Source organism: Rhipicephalus microplus, chromosome 4 (assembly GCF_043290135.1).
Source record: "Rhipicephalus microplus isolate Deutch F79 chromosome 4, USDA_Rmic, whole genome shotgun sequence".
NCBI lineage: Eukaryota > Metazoa > Arthropoda > Arachnida > Ixodida > Ixodidae > Rhipicephalus > Rhipicephalus microplus.
This window is the reverse complement of record NC_134703.1, coordinates 77052620-77065933: the sequence shown is the minus strand read 5'-3', so window position 1 is coordinate 77065933 and position 13314 is coordinate 77052620. Positions and strand designations below refer to the sequence as shown.

At 46.3% G+C, this 13314-nt stretch overlaps 1 protein-coding gene across 1 annotated transcript in view; it reads right to left on the bottom strand.

Annotated features, from left to right (window-relative positions):
* LOC119172759 (ornithine decarboxylase) overlaps positions 1–12572 on the bottom strand; it is a 96739-nt gene extending 84167 nt beyond the window's left edge. Inside the window, exon 1 of the mRNA XM_075892983.1 lies at positions 12423–12572. The gene's annotated coding sequence lies outside the window, so the exon portion shown is untranslated. The remainder of the gene's footprint in view (positions 1–12422) is intronic.
* Between the last annotated feature and the right edge of the window lie 742 nt (positions 12573–13314).

Below are 13314 nucleotides of genomic sequence, written 5' to 3'. Positions count from 1 at the left end.
TTCACAACGCCACTTGGCCAGGTCAGCTGTAGGCCGGCCACCGTGCTTGGATCGCCCCGCCGCGGTGGTCTAGTGGCTAAGGTACTCGGCTGCTGACCCGCAGGTCGCGGGTTCAATTTCCGGCTGCGGCGGCTGCATTTCTGATGAAGGCGGAAATGTTGTAGGCCCGTGTGCTCAGATTTGGGCGCACGTTAAAGAACCCCAGGTGGTCGAAATTTCCGGAGCCCTCCACTACGGCGTCTCTCATAATCATATGGTGGTTTTGGGACGTTAAACCCCACAAATCAATCAATCAACCGTGCTTAGATCGACATCGTAGATTTACCGTCAGCGAACGTCATTCGGTCAGGTCGGCAATAGGTCGGCCAGTTTGCTTGGCCCGGCATCACAGGTTTACGTTGGGACAACCTCTTTTTTAAATCGGTGACAAATATAAGCGCGTAAGCGTGGGGGATCACGCTTGTAAATTTGCCCGTGGTGAAACACGTCTATTCTGCGTTTTCATTTTATTTTGAAATATGGGCTGTGTCATTACTTTAGTTTCGGTATAACTGCAGTGTATGTGACACATGAAGACTGTCTAAGGTGTAATATTCTAGCTAAAATTAATTCTTACACATAAATTTCAAGGAAGTGTACCAAGAAAAGGTAACATAATTGTTCCACAACTTTAAATTTATTTTTTTTGCATTCTTAAAATACGCTACTACAGCCTAGATGAAGATAAACGTCTGTGGAATAGTAGTGGCGGCTGCAACCACTTGGACAGCTGATTTGACAGGAGACAACATGTGAACAGCGTGGTTCCAAGTTTGTTCAGTATATATGCCCCGATTCTTCGTAAAATGAACATTAAGACGACAGAGAAAGCGCAATGTCGTGTCGTTCGAACGTTGTTAAACATCCGTGACCCCCTAAGAAGCTCTCCCGTGCAGTGATCGTGTGAGGCTTAGAGGTGTGTGGGGGGGGGGGGGGGGGTAAACAACAAGAGGGAAGGCAGGGAGGTTAACCAGGCACATGCCCGGTTTGCTACCCTACGCTGGGGGAATAGGAAGGGGGCATAAAGATGAAAGAGAGAGAGAGAGGAAAGAGAAGAGAAAGAGAGAGAGAGAAAAAAAGGAGGATTGTCAGTCAATCAGCTGGCGCGTATACAGAGGTGGCACTACACAAAAGTTAAAGTTGGTCACATAGGCCTGTAGTCCTCAAAAAGCACAAGACAGCTTTGACTGCTTTTTGAGCCGACGAAAGGCGATGACGGTGTTCTAGTAGCATCTGCACAGAGAGTGGCCGATCGTCCAATTGTCGCAATGCGTCCGAAAGCTTCTGTCTTTCAGAGGCAAATCGAGGGCAATGGCATATCAGATGGTCGATGTCCTCTTTAGTGCAGCAGACGTCGCATTCCGCATTGTCGGTCAATCCGATGAGGTTTCTATATGCTTTTGTGAAGGCAACCCCCAACCAAAGGCGACAAAGAAGCGAAGCTTCACGTCGACGAAGTCCGGATGGAGGTCGAAGTTCCAGTCGAGGGTTTATTTGGTATAGTCTCGTATGTCTTATGCTTGGGGTGTTCCACTCCTGCAGACTCAGACTACGTGCCAGGTGACGAAGTTGCTGTGCAGCGTCAGTCCGTGACAAAGGAATCGGAAGGGTGTGTTCTTCTTGGTGCGATGTGCGAGCCGCGTTGTCTGCGGAATCATTGCCACTGATCCCACAATGGCCAGGAAGCCACTGAAACTTGACCTCGTGGCCTGTTTCTGTGACGTGGTGAACGAGCTTGACAACTTCGTAAGTTAATTGTTCATGGCAACCTCGTCGAAGGACTGACTGCATGCTCTGTAGGGCTGGTTTTGAGTCAGAAAACGCAGCCCATTTACTCGGTCTTTGGGATTTGATGTACTCTATGGCGCCACGCAAAGCCGCAAGTTCTGCCGCTGTGGACGTAGTGACGTGTGACAGCTTGATTCGCAGAGTGATTCCTCTGGCTGGAATCACCACCGCACCACCAGAACCAGACGCTGTGGTTGAACCATCGGTGTATATGTGCACGTGGTTGTTGTACATTTCGTGCAGATGGCTCAAGCTCAATTGTTTTAGGGCTAATGAAGGCAAATTTGATTTTTCTGTATTCCTTGAATTGAAACACGGTGGAAGTGTCAGGCACCACGGAGGATACACCAGTTTCTCTGCAGGCGTAAAACCTGACGTGAACGACGCACGATGAGCACAGACAATTGCACTAAATTTCGTGCGGGGCCTCTCAGTAGCAACGGTTGCCAAGTGGTGGGAAGGATTCCTTGCATGTTGTCTGAGGTACGTACGCATCGTTTCAATGGTGATGTGCGTCATGATCGAGTAGTCCTGTGCAATGGCAATTGTTTCAGCTGTCGATGCGCAGCGGGGTAAACCAAGGCATATCCTAAGCGCTTGGGCTTGAATATTTTGGATTGTGCGCAGGTTCGTTTTGCACGTGTTAGATATAACAGGTAGGCTATACCGCAGGAATCCAGTAAATAATACCTTGTACAGCTGTAACATAGACTCGACAGACATTCCCCAACTTTTCCCAGCAAGAAACCTGAATAAGTGACAAATGGCAGTCAGCCGCTTTTTCATGTAGTTTACGTGGGGTGTCCAAGACAGGTTTCGGTCGATTACGACTCCCAAGAACCTGTGACTCCGGCTGCATGACACCAACTGCCCGTTAATTTATATGCCATAAGCGGACATTGGTTTTCTGGTGAAGGCCACGACTGCACACTTCTCACTTGCGATTTCAAGCCCTTGCTTGCGTAAGTGGTACGATGTCACTGATGCTGCCTTCTGAAGTCGAGCGCGAAGTTGAAGTCGAGTCACACCTGATGTCCACACACAGATGTCATCAGCGTAAATGGAAAGTCGTACACTGCTTGGTTCCTTGCCAACTAGTTCAATGAGTGTTAGGTTGAACAGCGTCGGGCTTAGCACTCCGCCTTGCGGGACTCCTCGGCTGCAGTAATACTCGTGTGTCGGGTCATTCTCTGTCTGCACGTGAAATGATCTATTCTGTAGGTAGCTCTGAACCCACGTATATATCCTGCCACCGAGTCCCACTCCTTCTTGTGCGCTGAGAATGGCTTCGTGGGTGACATTGTCGTAGGCCCCTTTAACGTCAAGAAACAGAGCAGCAGATAACCGTTTGCAGGCCTTCTGGTGTTCTACATATGTCACCAAGTCAACTACATTGTCAATTGACGAGCGACCTCGTCTAAACCCGGACATGGCATCTGGATATATTTCGTAGAACTCTAAGTACCATTCCAGACGCGTTAAAATCATCCTTTCCATAACTTTTCCCACACAGCTCGCGAGGGCAATCGGGCGGTAAGAGGAAATGTCCAAGGGTGACTTGCCGGCTTTGAGAAGTGGAATCAGGCGACTTGACTTCCATACCTGTGGAACAATGCCAGTTTGCCAGGAGTCATTGTACAGCTGCAAGAGTGCCTGCCGAGCTTGATCTCCTAGGTGACACAGAGCGCGGTAAGTGATGCCGTCAGGTCCTGGCGCTGAAGAACGTCTACACAAAGCAAGCGCAGCTTTTAGTTCGTCCATTGAAAACGAAATCTCCATGCGGGGATCACGTGAAGATACAGAAAAATTGGGCGTCTTTGTCCCAGTTGAATTTGAGCCGAAGGAAATCCTTCGACAGAAGGAATCTGCGACATCAATCTCTTCGCAGCGTAAGTGAAGTGCCAGAGATTTTAATGGGTAGCGCTGAGTAATGGTTGTACGAAGACCCTGGACAGTTCGCCAGATTAGTGACAGAGGCTTTCTGGGATCCAAAGACTCGCAAAAAGATACCCATCGTTGCTTGTCCAACTTGTCCATGTGACGCTGTATTTTCTTTTGTGTGCGTCTGGCCACTCTCAGATCATCAAGTGACCTCGTGCGTCTATAACGTCGTTCTGCACGACGACGAATCGCTCGGAGTTTCTCGATATCAATGTTCATATCAGTGCGAGATGAGCTCACCGGAAGCGAACGCGTCGTTGACTGTAGGGCACTCTTTATTGCGTCCTCTAGGTTGAAAGGTGAGGCACCAACATAGTCTTCTATGATTAACTTGTATTTTTGCCAATCGGTGCACTGGACGGCTCTGGAGGACTTGAGACTTGGAAAGCCGTCGATCTTCAAGTATGTTGGGATGTGGTCACTACCCCTTGTTTCCAAATCCGAAAACCAGTGCACTCTGCGTGTGAACGAGCGTGAGACGAAAGTGAGGTCCAGGCAACTGCTATAGGCCGATCCGCGTAGATAAGTAGGGCTGCCGTCATTCACGAGGATAAGTTCACATTCAGAAGCGAAAGACACTAACTGTCTACCTCTAGTGTTTACCCTGGAGCTTCCCCATAAGTAGTGGTGGGCATTGAAGTCACCAGTTATCACCCATGGCTGGAGAGTCGAATTCAAAATTCCGCGCAAGCGCTCTCGGTCTAGACGACTTGATGGATGTAAGTAGGCTCCGATGATGGTGAATGTGGTCTTCTTGTTTCTTGCTGTTAGGCAAACGTACTGGTTTTCTTCGTCAGGGGGTACAGGGTGATGAACATAAGTTAAGTCGCGCCGTATGAACACAGCGACCTTGCTGCGCTCTCCATGGGTAGAAGACATAAAGCACTCATATCCAGACAGTCTCATCTGGGCTGAGAGGTTCGGTTCACAAATCACAATTATAGAGAACTGGTTTGTGAATACATATTGCCGGAACTCGGACATACGTGCCCTAAGTCCTCTGGCATTCCACTGAAGGACAGAAGCGTTCTTGACCTCCTCGCGAAAGGATAACATGTTGCGGGCCATCGTTTTACGTTAGAGCTGCAAGCACCGGACTCAAAGTGTCCAGCACTTGGAGTGCGCTCTGCGCTGATGGGGTGGTCATGTTGCTTAGGAGCATGCGCATTGCGCTCATAAGGGTCTGCAACATGTTGATGACCTGGCGATCCTCAGTTGTCTTTTCATCAGTGGTTCGTGATGGCATCGAGGTTCGCGGGGATCGATGCTCCTCTGAAACAGGCTGTGTTCGTGGAAGTGATGGCCACTCTTCACGAGGTGGGAGTCTTGACCCTGATTCTGTTTTCGGTGTATTCGTCTTCGCAGAGCTTGACGATGGGGGGCCAGTTCTTGTTTGAGATGACGGGTCTCTATCGGCAGATGCCACGTTGCGTGATGATCTTCTGTGGTGACGCCGACGTCGCCTGACAGTAGCAGCGGCTTCCCTGTGCGTTGAATTGTCGCGCACCTTGCGTTTTAGCACCGCGCGTTCATTTCTCACTCGTGGGCAATCTTTAGACGACGCTTTATGAGCGCCGTGGCAATTGGAGCATTTGAACGCAGTTGCGTGGCAGGTGTCTTCTGAATGAGGTTCGACACATCGCGGGCACACAACATTGCTGGTACATACTCCTTTGACATGTCCCATCTTGAAACATCTGAAGCATTGTAGGGGCTTCGGTATGTATGGACGGACCTGATGGCGAACGTGGCCAACTTTGACGTGTTGGGGAAGACTGTCTCCCTCAAAAACAATCTTCAAGCATCGTGACTGAGCAAGCCTTGTGATGTGCTTGATGAGGATGTCGTCTGTAGTTGGCTTTATCAAGATTGGGAAATCGTCAGCGGAAATGGAAATGTCCACGTCATAGATGACGCCAACACTGCCCTTACAGTCAGTGGGGATCACTGATTTAACTGTGACTCTGTCGATTTCCGAGATGTTCTGTAGGCTTTGCAGCGCACTACGGTGTAGAACATCAACTGCCAGAATATTCTTCCGTGAGTTGATCCTGACGTCTTTAATTTCATTTGGAGCGAGTCCTTCGAGGTATGCAGAGAGGACTTGCCTGTTAAGCCGCCGTAGGTTGGCTGCAGGGTCCACAGCCATGAAGAGTATAGTGTGTGGCCAACGCTGCGCTGTAGCCTGCACGGTCGATATACACGTCGTCGACGATGTTCGTAGCAGTCTTCTTTTTGCATTGCGGCTCATGACGACTGTGTAGTCGTCATCCGATGACTCGAAACCGTCGGAATAGAGCTCCGTTGCCTCGCTGTCTGTGCCACTTGAGGTGGTCCCACGTTTCCTAGCCGCTGCCAGACGTAGCGGTTGTCCACCTCGAAAATCCTGAGAGGCTTCTTCATCCATTCTCGCAAGGAGGGAGCAGCAGCTCCCAGAATTTGCGGTAAAACAAATAGAAAATTCGAGACAAGGGTACAAGCGTTCTATGAAATAGGTTTAGAGGTGTAAGGCCTAAAGAATGGAATGTAGCAAAATCTTTGTTAACAAGACAGGGTACAATATTCTGGCCATGTTTTCGTTCTTTTTGCTGTTGATGAGAGGTGAAAGCTTAACAGTATAACGCTCTGACTGAATACAGAACCACATTTGATTGAACTGCTTTTCAATTACCGACCCCCTAACACCAACCTCGTGAAAGGGGGGGGGGGAGGGAGCGGTGCTCTAAAAACAATCACTGTATTTGTGGGGCAGTATTGAGTACATTGCTACACTATTCGAGCTATAGCATAGCATACCATGGTTTGCGAAACTTGTACCACTGCACGCAAAGTTAAATTTGGATATCTTTGAATGAGTGATCACTTTGCCTTTTTGCATGATATGAAGCTGCTTCGATCATTTTTAGGCTGAAAATATTGCTGTGCCGTGTCTTTGAATTGACAGTTCCGTCGCTTATAGATTGTATGGCATACTCACGGAAAGCGCTCATCTTTCCAACCAATTCAGCTCTTTTCAGCGTAGGTCATATTGTTTACACTACTGTTTAAAAAAAGGTGATAGTTTCACCTATGTTTTGCTTGGTTGGATTGCCTGTTTGCTTAATTGGTTTCAGCAAAGAAACGAGCCTTTTAAACTACCATTCACCTTTGGTCGTTCTCATTAGCTTGGAAGCAAGTCAACTTCTTTCCTAAGTGGTGCTTCAAAGCCTTCATGGCTAATCTCATCGTGACATTTCTTATATTTATTGATTTTCTTGTATTTGCAGGCTGTCTCATGGCAAATCATGTTGGTGCATCAATACAGGACGTCTCCAATGTCAAAAAAATGGTTGGCGAAAACCTAGGACGAGGAAGGCGGCCGATCACACAGGAATCACGGAGAGGGCATCCAAAATTCGCCATAAGTGTTCGTGCGAAGAATTTGTGTAAATAAAAAAAAAGTTTTAGATCCGTGTACCTGTGACGTGAGCTTCATTAATCCTCATATATAGTTCATAGTAACTATGAACTACTATGGCTGCTACTGGCGTGAGCTGAAATTTTATTTGTAGGGGGGGGGGGGAGTGGAGTGCAATCATACTTTATGTGTGTTCTTGCGTGGGTTTGTGGGTGTGCATGAAGATGCATACAGTACAAAACAGGTGCAAATTTTTTTTAAAATAAAAAAAAATCAAGCCCCCCCCCCCTTCTTCGGCTACATCCTAGCAGGCGCCAGCTGGCCACTTGCTGATTTTCACCAAGCCGAACGTGTCCCTATGGAGGCTGGCAGTCGGCCAGGTCGGCCAATAAGGTCGGCCCTACGTCGGTGGCCATAACATCGGTCAACGTGAGGTCTGCGTCAATCCCCATACGTGGGCAGACCTCGGCAGCCGACCTATGACCAACATCGGCTAGGTTGGCCAGCGACCTCAGTCCAGCGTTGTGCCGAGCACTTTTGTACCATTGGGACAAGCCCTCTGGACGGCCTGGCGTTGTTGAGTGAGGTCCTGACAGTGCCGTTGCTCACCTCAGCAGACTGCATAGCGTAGGATCTATCCTGCAATAAATGCTCACAGCCATAGCATGCGGTCGAAGGAGCAGGTTTAGTGCATGCATTTAGAACACGACTGTGGAAAATCGGGACTGGACCAACTGAATGCTAGTAGCCTATATATATAAGGTAGTGCGTGTTTGCAGAAGTTGAATGATCTTTAAAAATGTTTATATATTGAGGCGTGAATTAAGGTTATAAAAAACATCGAATCATCGAATGCACCAACCCAACTGCTTTAACGTACACGTCTACCGTAAAACTGTTCGTTAAGTTGTTAGAGGCACAGGTGCGCAAAAAGACCGGGGGGGGGGGGGTACAAAATATCACTTGATAACGCTGCATTCCGAAGAACGCATTCCCCATATGTCATACATAAATGATTCCTGAAGAGGATTTGCAATTCTTATTAGAGCAATTGAGCAACATATCGATGCTGGTATCCAGACTGATTCAAATCTTTACGATGATTAGGAAATATATATATTTTAGAGCGCGGCTAAGCTTTAACACATGAGTGATGCATCGGGTGCTTCACGAAGAAAAATAAACACAGTAGACCAGTCCCGCTTTTGTAGCCTCTGTTACCGTTTGTCCGTCAAACATTTTATTTCTTGCGACGCTGTGGTCCGCTAGAGAAATGTGCGCGAGCCGTGTGTTTGAAACCACTGGTCTATATGGTACGCCACAACTGGCATACACTTACACTTCAGACGCGTACTTTCAGTTCATTCATTGGCAAACGCGGATGAAAATTTAAGGCAAGTGCAGTTGTGCCGCACTCGCCCAGACATGCTCGTTCTCATCGATCGCACGTCCGACAAGGCAATCTGTGCGCTTCGTCCGCGAACCACATGCAAGGGGACTCGATTCAGCAAATTAAATTCATTCGCATGCAGAGAGCATCCACGAATGTAAAATGCTGTGCATGTTAATATGCTTGATGGTCATGTACGGATTATAAATACCTACAGTGCGACGTTGTTTGTGTCGTTATTCTACGTATCTAGTCGGCCATCTTTCGAGGATCGTTCACAAATGCATGAGAGTTGTGGTTAAGCCGTGGCAGGCTCAAGTCTATATTCGTCGTAAGAGCGGCTGTTTCGTCTTCAGCGGCATGGAAGGTTTATGCTGCGGCTCCACAAGGTAAGGTATGAATATTTAATTGCAGTGAAAATTGAAAGTGTACGATTACGACAAAAAATTCATATTTAAACCTCTCAGTCCATCATTCCCTTCATCATTGGATTAATTTTTTGAATCCACGTCGTAAATGTAAAGTTCTAAATTTTCAAATGTCTTTGTCACAAGTTGGGGAAAAATCATGATTTGATCAAGACTCCTGGCATCACTTCCACATTTATCTGCAGATCCAGCACGCCGCCTTTGAGAAGACTACTCCGGCTTCTCATCAAGGTCGGCTGCTTCATCGGCTGCGTGCTGCAGTCATCGAAGATTGCCCAGTCGTATTTTGATCACGGCTCATCAGTCGTCACTTCTGACGTCGCCCGCCAGGGGATAGTCTTTCCGTCTGTCACAATTTGCGTCGATGCATGGTGGGTTGCTCACTTGATGGAGATGGTACTGTTAAGCATGTTGAAAAACAGGTAGGCACGAAGAGAAAGATTGTGAGAGAAGTAGGAAGTCTCGATTTAAAACGTTGCCTTAATACAACGTAGAGATGTTACATTAATAGACTGTCCATATTACAATACAGGTGACACAATGAGAGTACTTAAGTTTGATACTGTTGAGTGACAAATAAAGAGCATGACAAATATTTCTATGGCTGCTTCTTTGCGTTTCTGGTGAATAGAATACGTAAAATTAAAGATAACAGCCAACTTATTCGGAGGACGTCAGCCTCCCTTCAGTCGGCCCGCTTTAGGAGTAGCTTGAGCCTGTAAACAGCACCAGCGCAGCTCTTGAGCTGTACACTGACATGACTATATGCTCAAGATTAATGTGTGAAACTTAAGATAAAACAAGCTTGACAGGAAAGCAAGAGTTTTGCATACTCTATTGTTGTTTCCTTATTTATACCCTACTTTTCATTTTTTCCCACCATTTTGTTACTCATGCGTAAAGGACGAACAAGACGAAACTTTGCGAGGTTAAAGAAAAATGTACAAGATCATCCATGGTGAGCCTGTTTCAAATCATTTCCTGTAGATTTTTCGTACTGTTATAGCACTTCACTTAAAGTAAAACTCACTTTATACGTCCGAAATGTTCAACGTCGCGAGCTGAGTTCACTTTTAACTTTGATAGGTCTGCCTTTAGAGGCATTATCTGACTTAAGGATATAGCTCATTGGCGGAAATCTATATTAAAAATATTTGCAAAAGCAAAATCTTTGATAGTGGCAGTGATGATTAACCTGTTAACAAGCTTGTTTCTTTATCGAAGCTCACTGAAGCTGAGTAGGTCTAATAGTACGTTATCTAACTGCGTATACGTCAGTGTACCGTGCTCAGCTAAATCTCTGCGTGGAGGCATGCTAGAAGCAGACAGCAAAGACGTACCGTAATTGATTCTAGAGAGAGAGATAAAGATGCAAGGAAAGGCAGGGAGGTTAATCAGATGCACATCCGGTTTGCTACCCTGCACTGGGGAAGGGATGAAGGGGAGAAAAGAGGTTGCAGAGAGATAAGAAGGTACACACAATCACGAGCACACTCGGGGGAGCACACACAGTCTACAGGCGGTCGCTCAGGTTTGTTGAATGGATTCTAAAGGCGGGCAGAGTACGTAGTGTAGAGCTTTAGGTAGAATAGGTCTTTTGTGTTGCGGTATCTGAAATTTAGTGACTCGGAAACTCACTGGAAACGAGCGAGCCTTAGTGATTCGCGTTTATACGTTTTTTCTGTATGTGTGCTTTTCAGAGAATCGTCGCAGCGAACTTTTACCAAACGTTCGATCTCGAACTCAGGAACAAGACTGCTTTTGAGCCTCACGAAATCTTCAACTGCAAAATGCGCTCCAAATCGGGCTGCAGTGACTTCGACTGTTCCCGCATGTATGCATACGTTGTATAAAAAACCGAGAACACTTGTACTTCCAGTGCAACCTCAAAACGTGCTTAGATATGGGCTCTTACATACAACGAAAAATTTAACGTTTTTTTTGCATGAGACATTCCACGCATCACTGCGTTGTTACTGCGAGCACTGCGTGTAAGATAGTATACATTTATTCATCGAAACAAATGTTGACTTCATACTCTTCCAAAGACCCCATTGTCTTGTGCTTCTTACGGCTTATCCGCAGCTTTTGTATGTTGTTGCCAGTCACTGCTCAGCCTAAACTACAGCTCTGCGTTATACGAAAGCGACCTAAGTATCCTGCTGTTACTATGTAAGAGAGCGCGTTACAAAAAAATAGGTCATGGCACAATTTTCTGACCCGCTTAAAATACGGCCTGGTGAATAGAGTGTTCCCAGGTTTACTTCAAGTAATATTTATAGCTTTATCGTAAAGCGCTTTTGAGGAGGGTGCAAGAAAATTTTGATCTTTCAGTCTTCTTTGACGCGTACGTGTTCATCTCAGCCCGGATGAGTTACATACCTCTCGACTTTGAAGATGCATGGTAAATGTGGCACAAAACCACTTTGTAGGATGAAGAGTACGTTGTTTCGAAGGCCCTTGCAGAAGTGCTACACGTTGGACCTGACCCAGCCAGCCGAGAAGAACGAACAGGCGCTCCAGTGCAAGGAGCCGTGGAACTGGGGTGACGTTGCCTGAATCATATCCTAATTATTTGTGATGCATTGGCACCGAAGCACACGAGTCACGCCAGTAAACAAATTATGCAGTGTCCATGTCAGAGTTTATAGCACGGGATATTATGCAAGTGAAGTTTGAGCCCAGTACTTACAAGTTACAACCCAGTAACCAAACTTATTTAGTTAACACCTCAAGCCATGGCTGCATGCCAATAAAACAAAAATCGCACATACGAGCTTAAAACAGTATTTACCTAGAAACCTTCAAGCAGCATCTCAACCTTAACCGATTGATCAATGCTCGTAGTGTGCCACTTAATTTACAGCGGCCTCCAGCTGTTATCATTAGTATTGTAATTTCATTTGAGTGTAGTGTTACGTTTCGTGAGGAGACTTGAGCTGTTGTTTTTGCTTCTGCATCTCGGAGTTTCGATGCCATCTCTAGGAGAGAACCAAACATTCGAAAACGTCACATTAAAAGAGTGAAGCGCTGCATTTTAAAGCGTGCCATTGACGCTTGAGTGAAGCCAAAACAGATGCTCTACTCAAGGCGAACAAGAAGGTAGCAAACATGTCATGTGTTATTGGGGCACACTACGCTGCTAAATACCAGTGTGGTTAGATCTATAGCAGCAAAATCTGCCACACTTCCAAGTAACTGTAAGGCACTGTCACATTCCCTTTGCGAGCTCGCCATTGTGAAGCACGTTTGGGGGATTGAAAAATAAATATGTTGTTCAGATCGCAAGTATCACAGACGGGCACGTTGTAAACCCTTATGCGTTAGTTCCGCGCTGGTGACCTTTCAAGGCAATCGAGCACTGTTGTATGTACGAGCAGAACTTCGCCTGGAGTCCAAGCTGAACTCAAGCAACAGCCTAGTGTTGACGCGCACTGACCTGTTCCCACTGATAGTGAAGGCGCCGTCCACGGCACCATTCTCCACGCTCACCCCGATTGCGGCGCAGACCGGACGTGACGTCACCATCACAATGAAACAGGTACGTCCTTCTCAAGCTTTCGCCACCGTCATATCGAACCTCGAGGGTTCTGGGAAAACCTGCCAAAATAGGTTACCGTAAGATACGTTTTTCATAACATCATTTACAATGCAACAGAGAAATGTCAATTGATGCCTTCTATCTATCTATCTATCTATCTATCTATCTATCTATCTATCTATCTATCTATCTATCTATCTATCTATCTATCTATCTATCTATCTATCTATCTATCCGTCTATCTATCCGTCTATCTATCCGTCTATCTATCTATCCGTCCGTCCGTCCGTCCGTCCGTCCGTCCGTCCGTCCGTCTATCTATCTATCTATCTATCTATCTATCTATCTATCTATCTATCTATCTATCTATCTATCTATCTATCTATCTATCTATCTATCTATCTATCTATCTATCTATCTAGAAATAACTAAACGAATTATTCTGCAGATCCAACGTACCATGTGAACCGATGTTAGGCAAAGCATGGGGTGGAAGGTGACTGTGGTGTAATTTTTTATGGAGCAAAATGATGCTAAAATATGATAAAATGATGCTAAATGATGCTAAAGGAGGCTGCAGATATGAACAAATTTTGCACAAATAAATCAAAACATTTCTTTCAGCACAAAATAAAACGACTTCCCGCACCGTTTCGGTCTCGCTGCCTCAACTACACGGCAAGAGGCATCCAGGCGAACTTTCTGGGATACCATACGCTAGAGGTAAGACACCTGTTGATGGATTGAACTGGCGAAAACCAGACGGCGAACATCAGAATTCACACGTTGA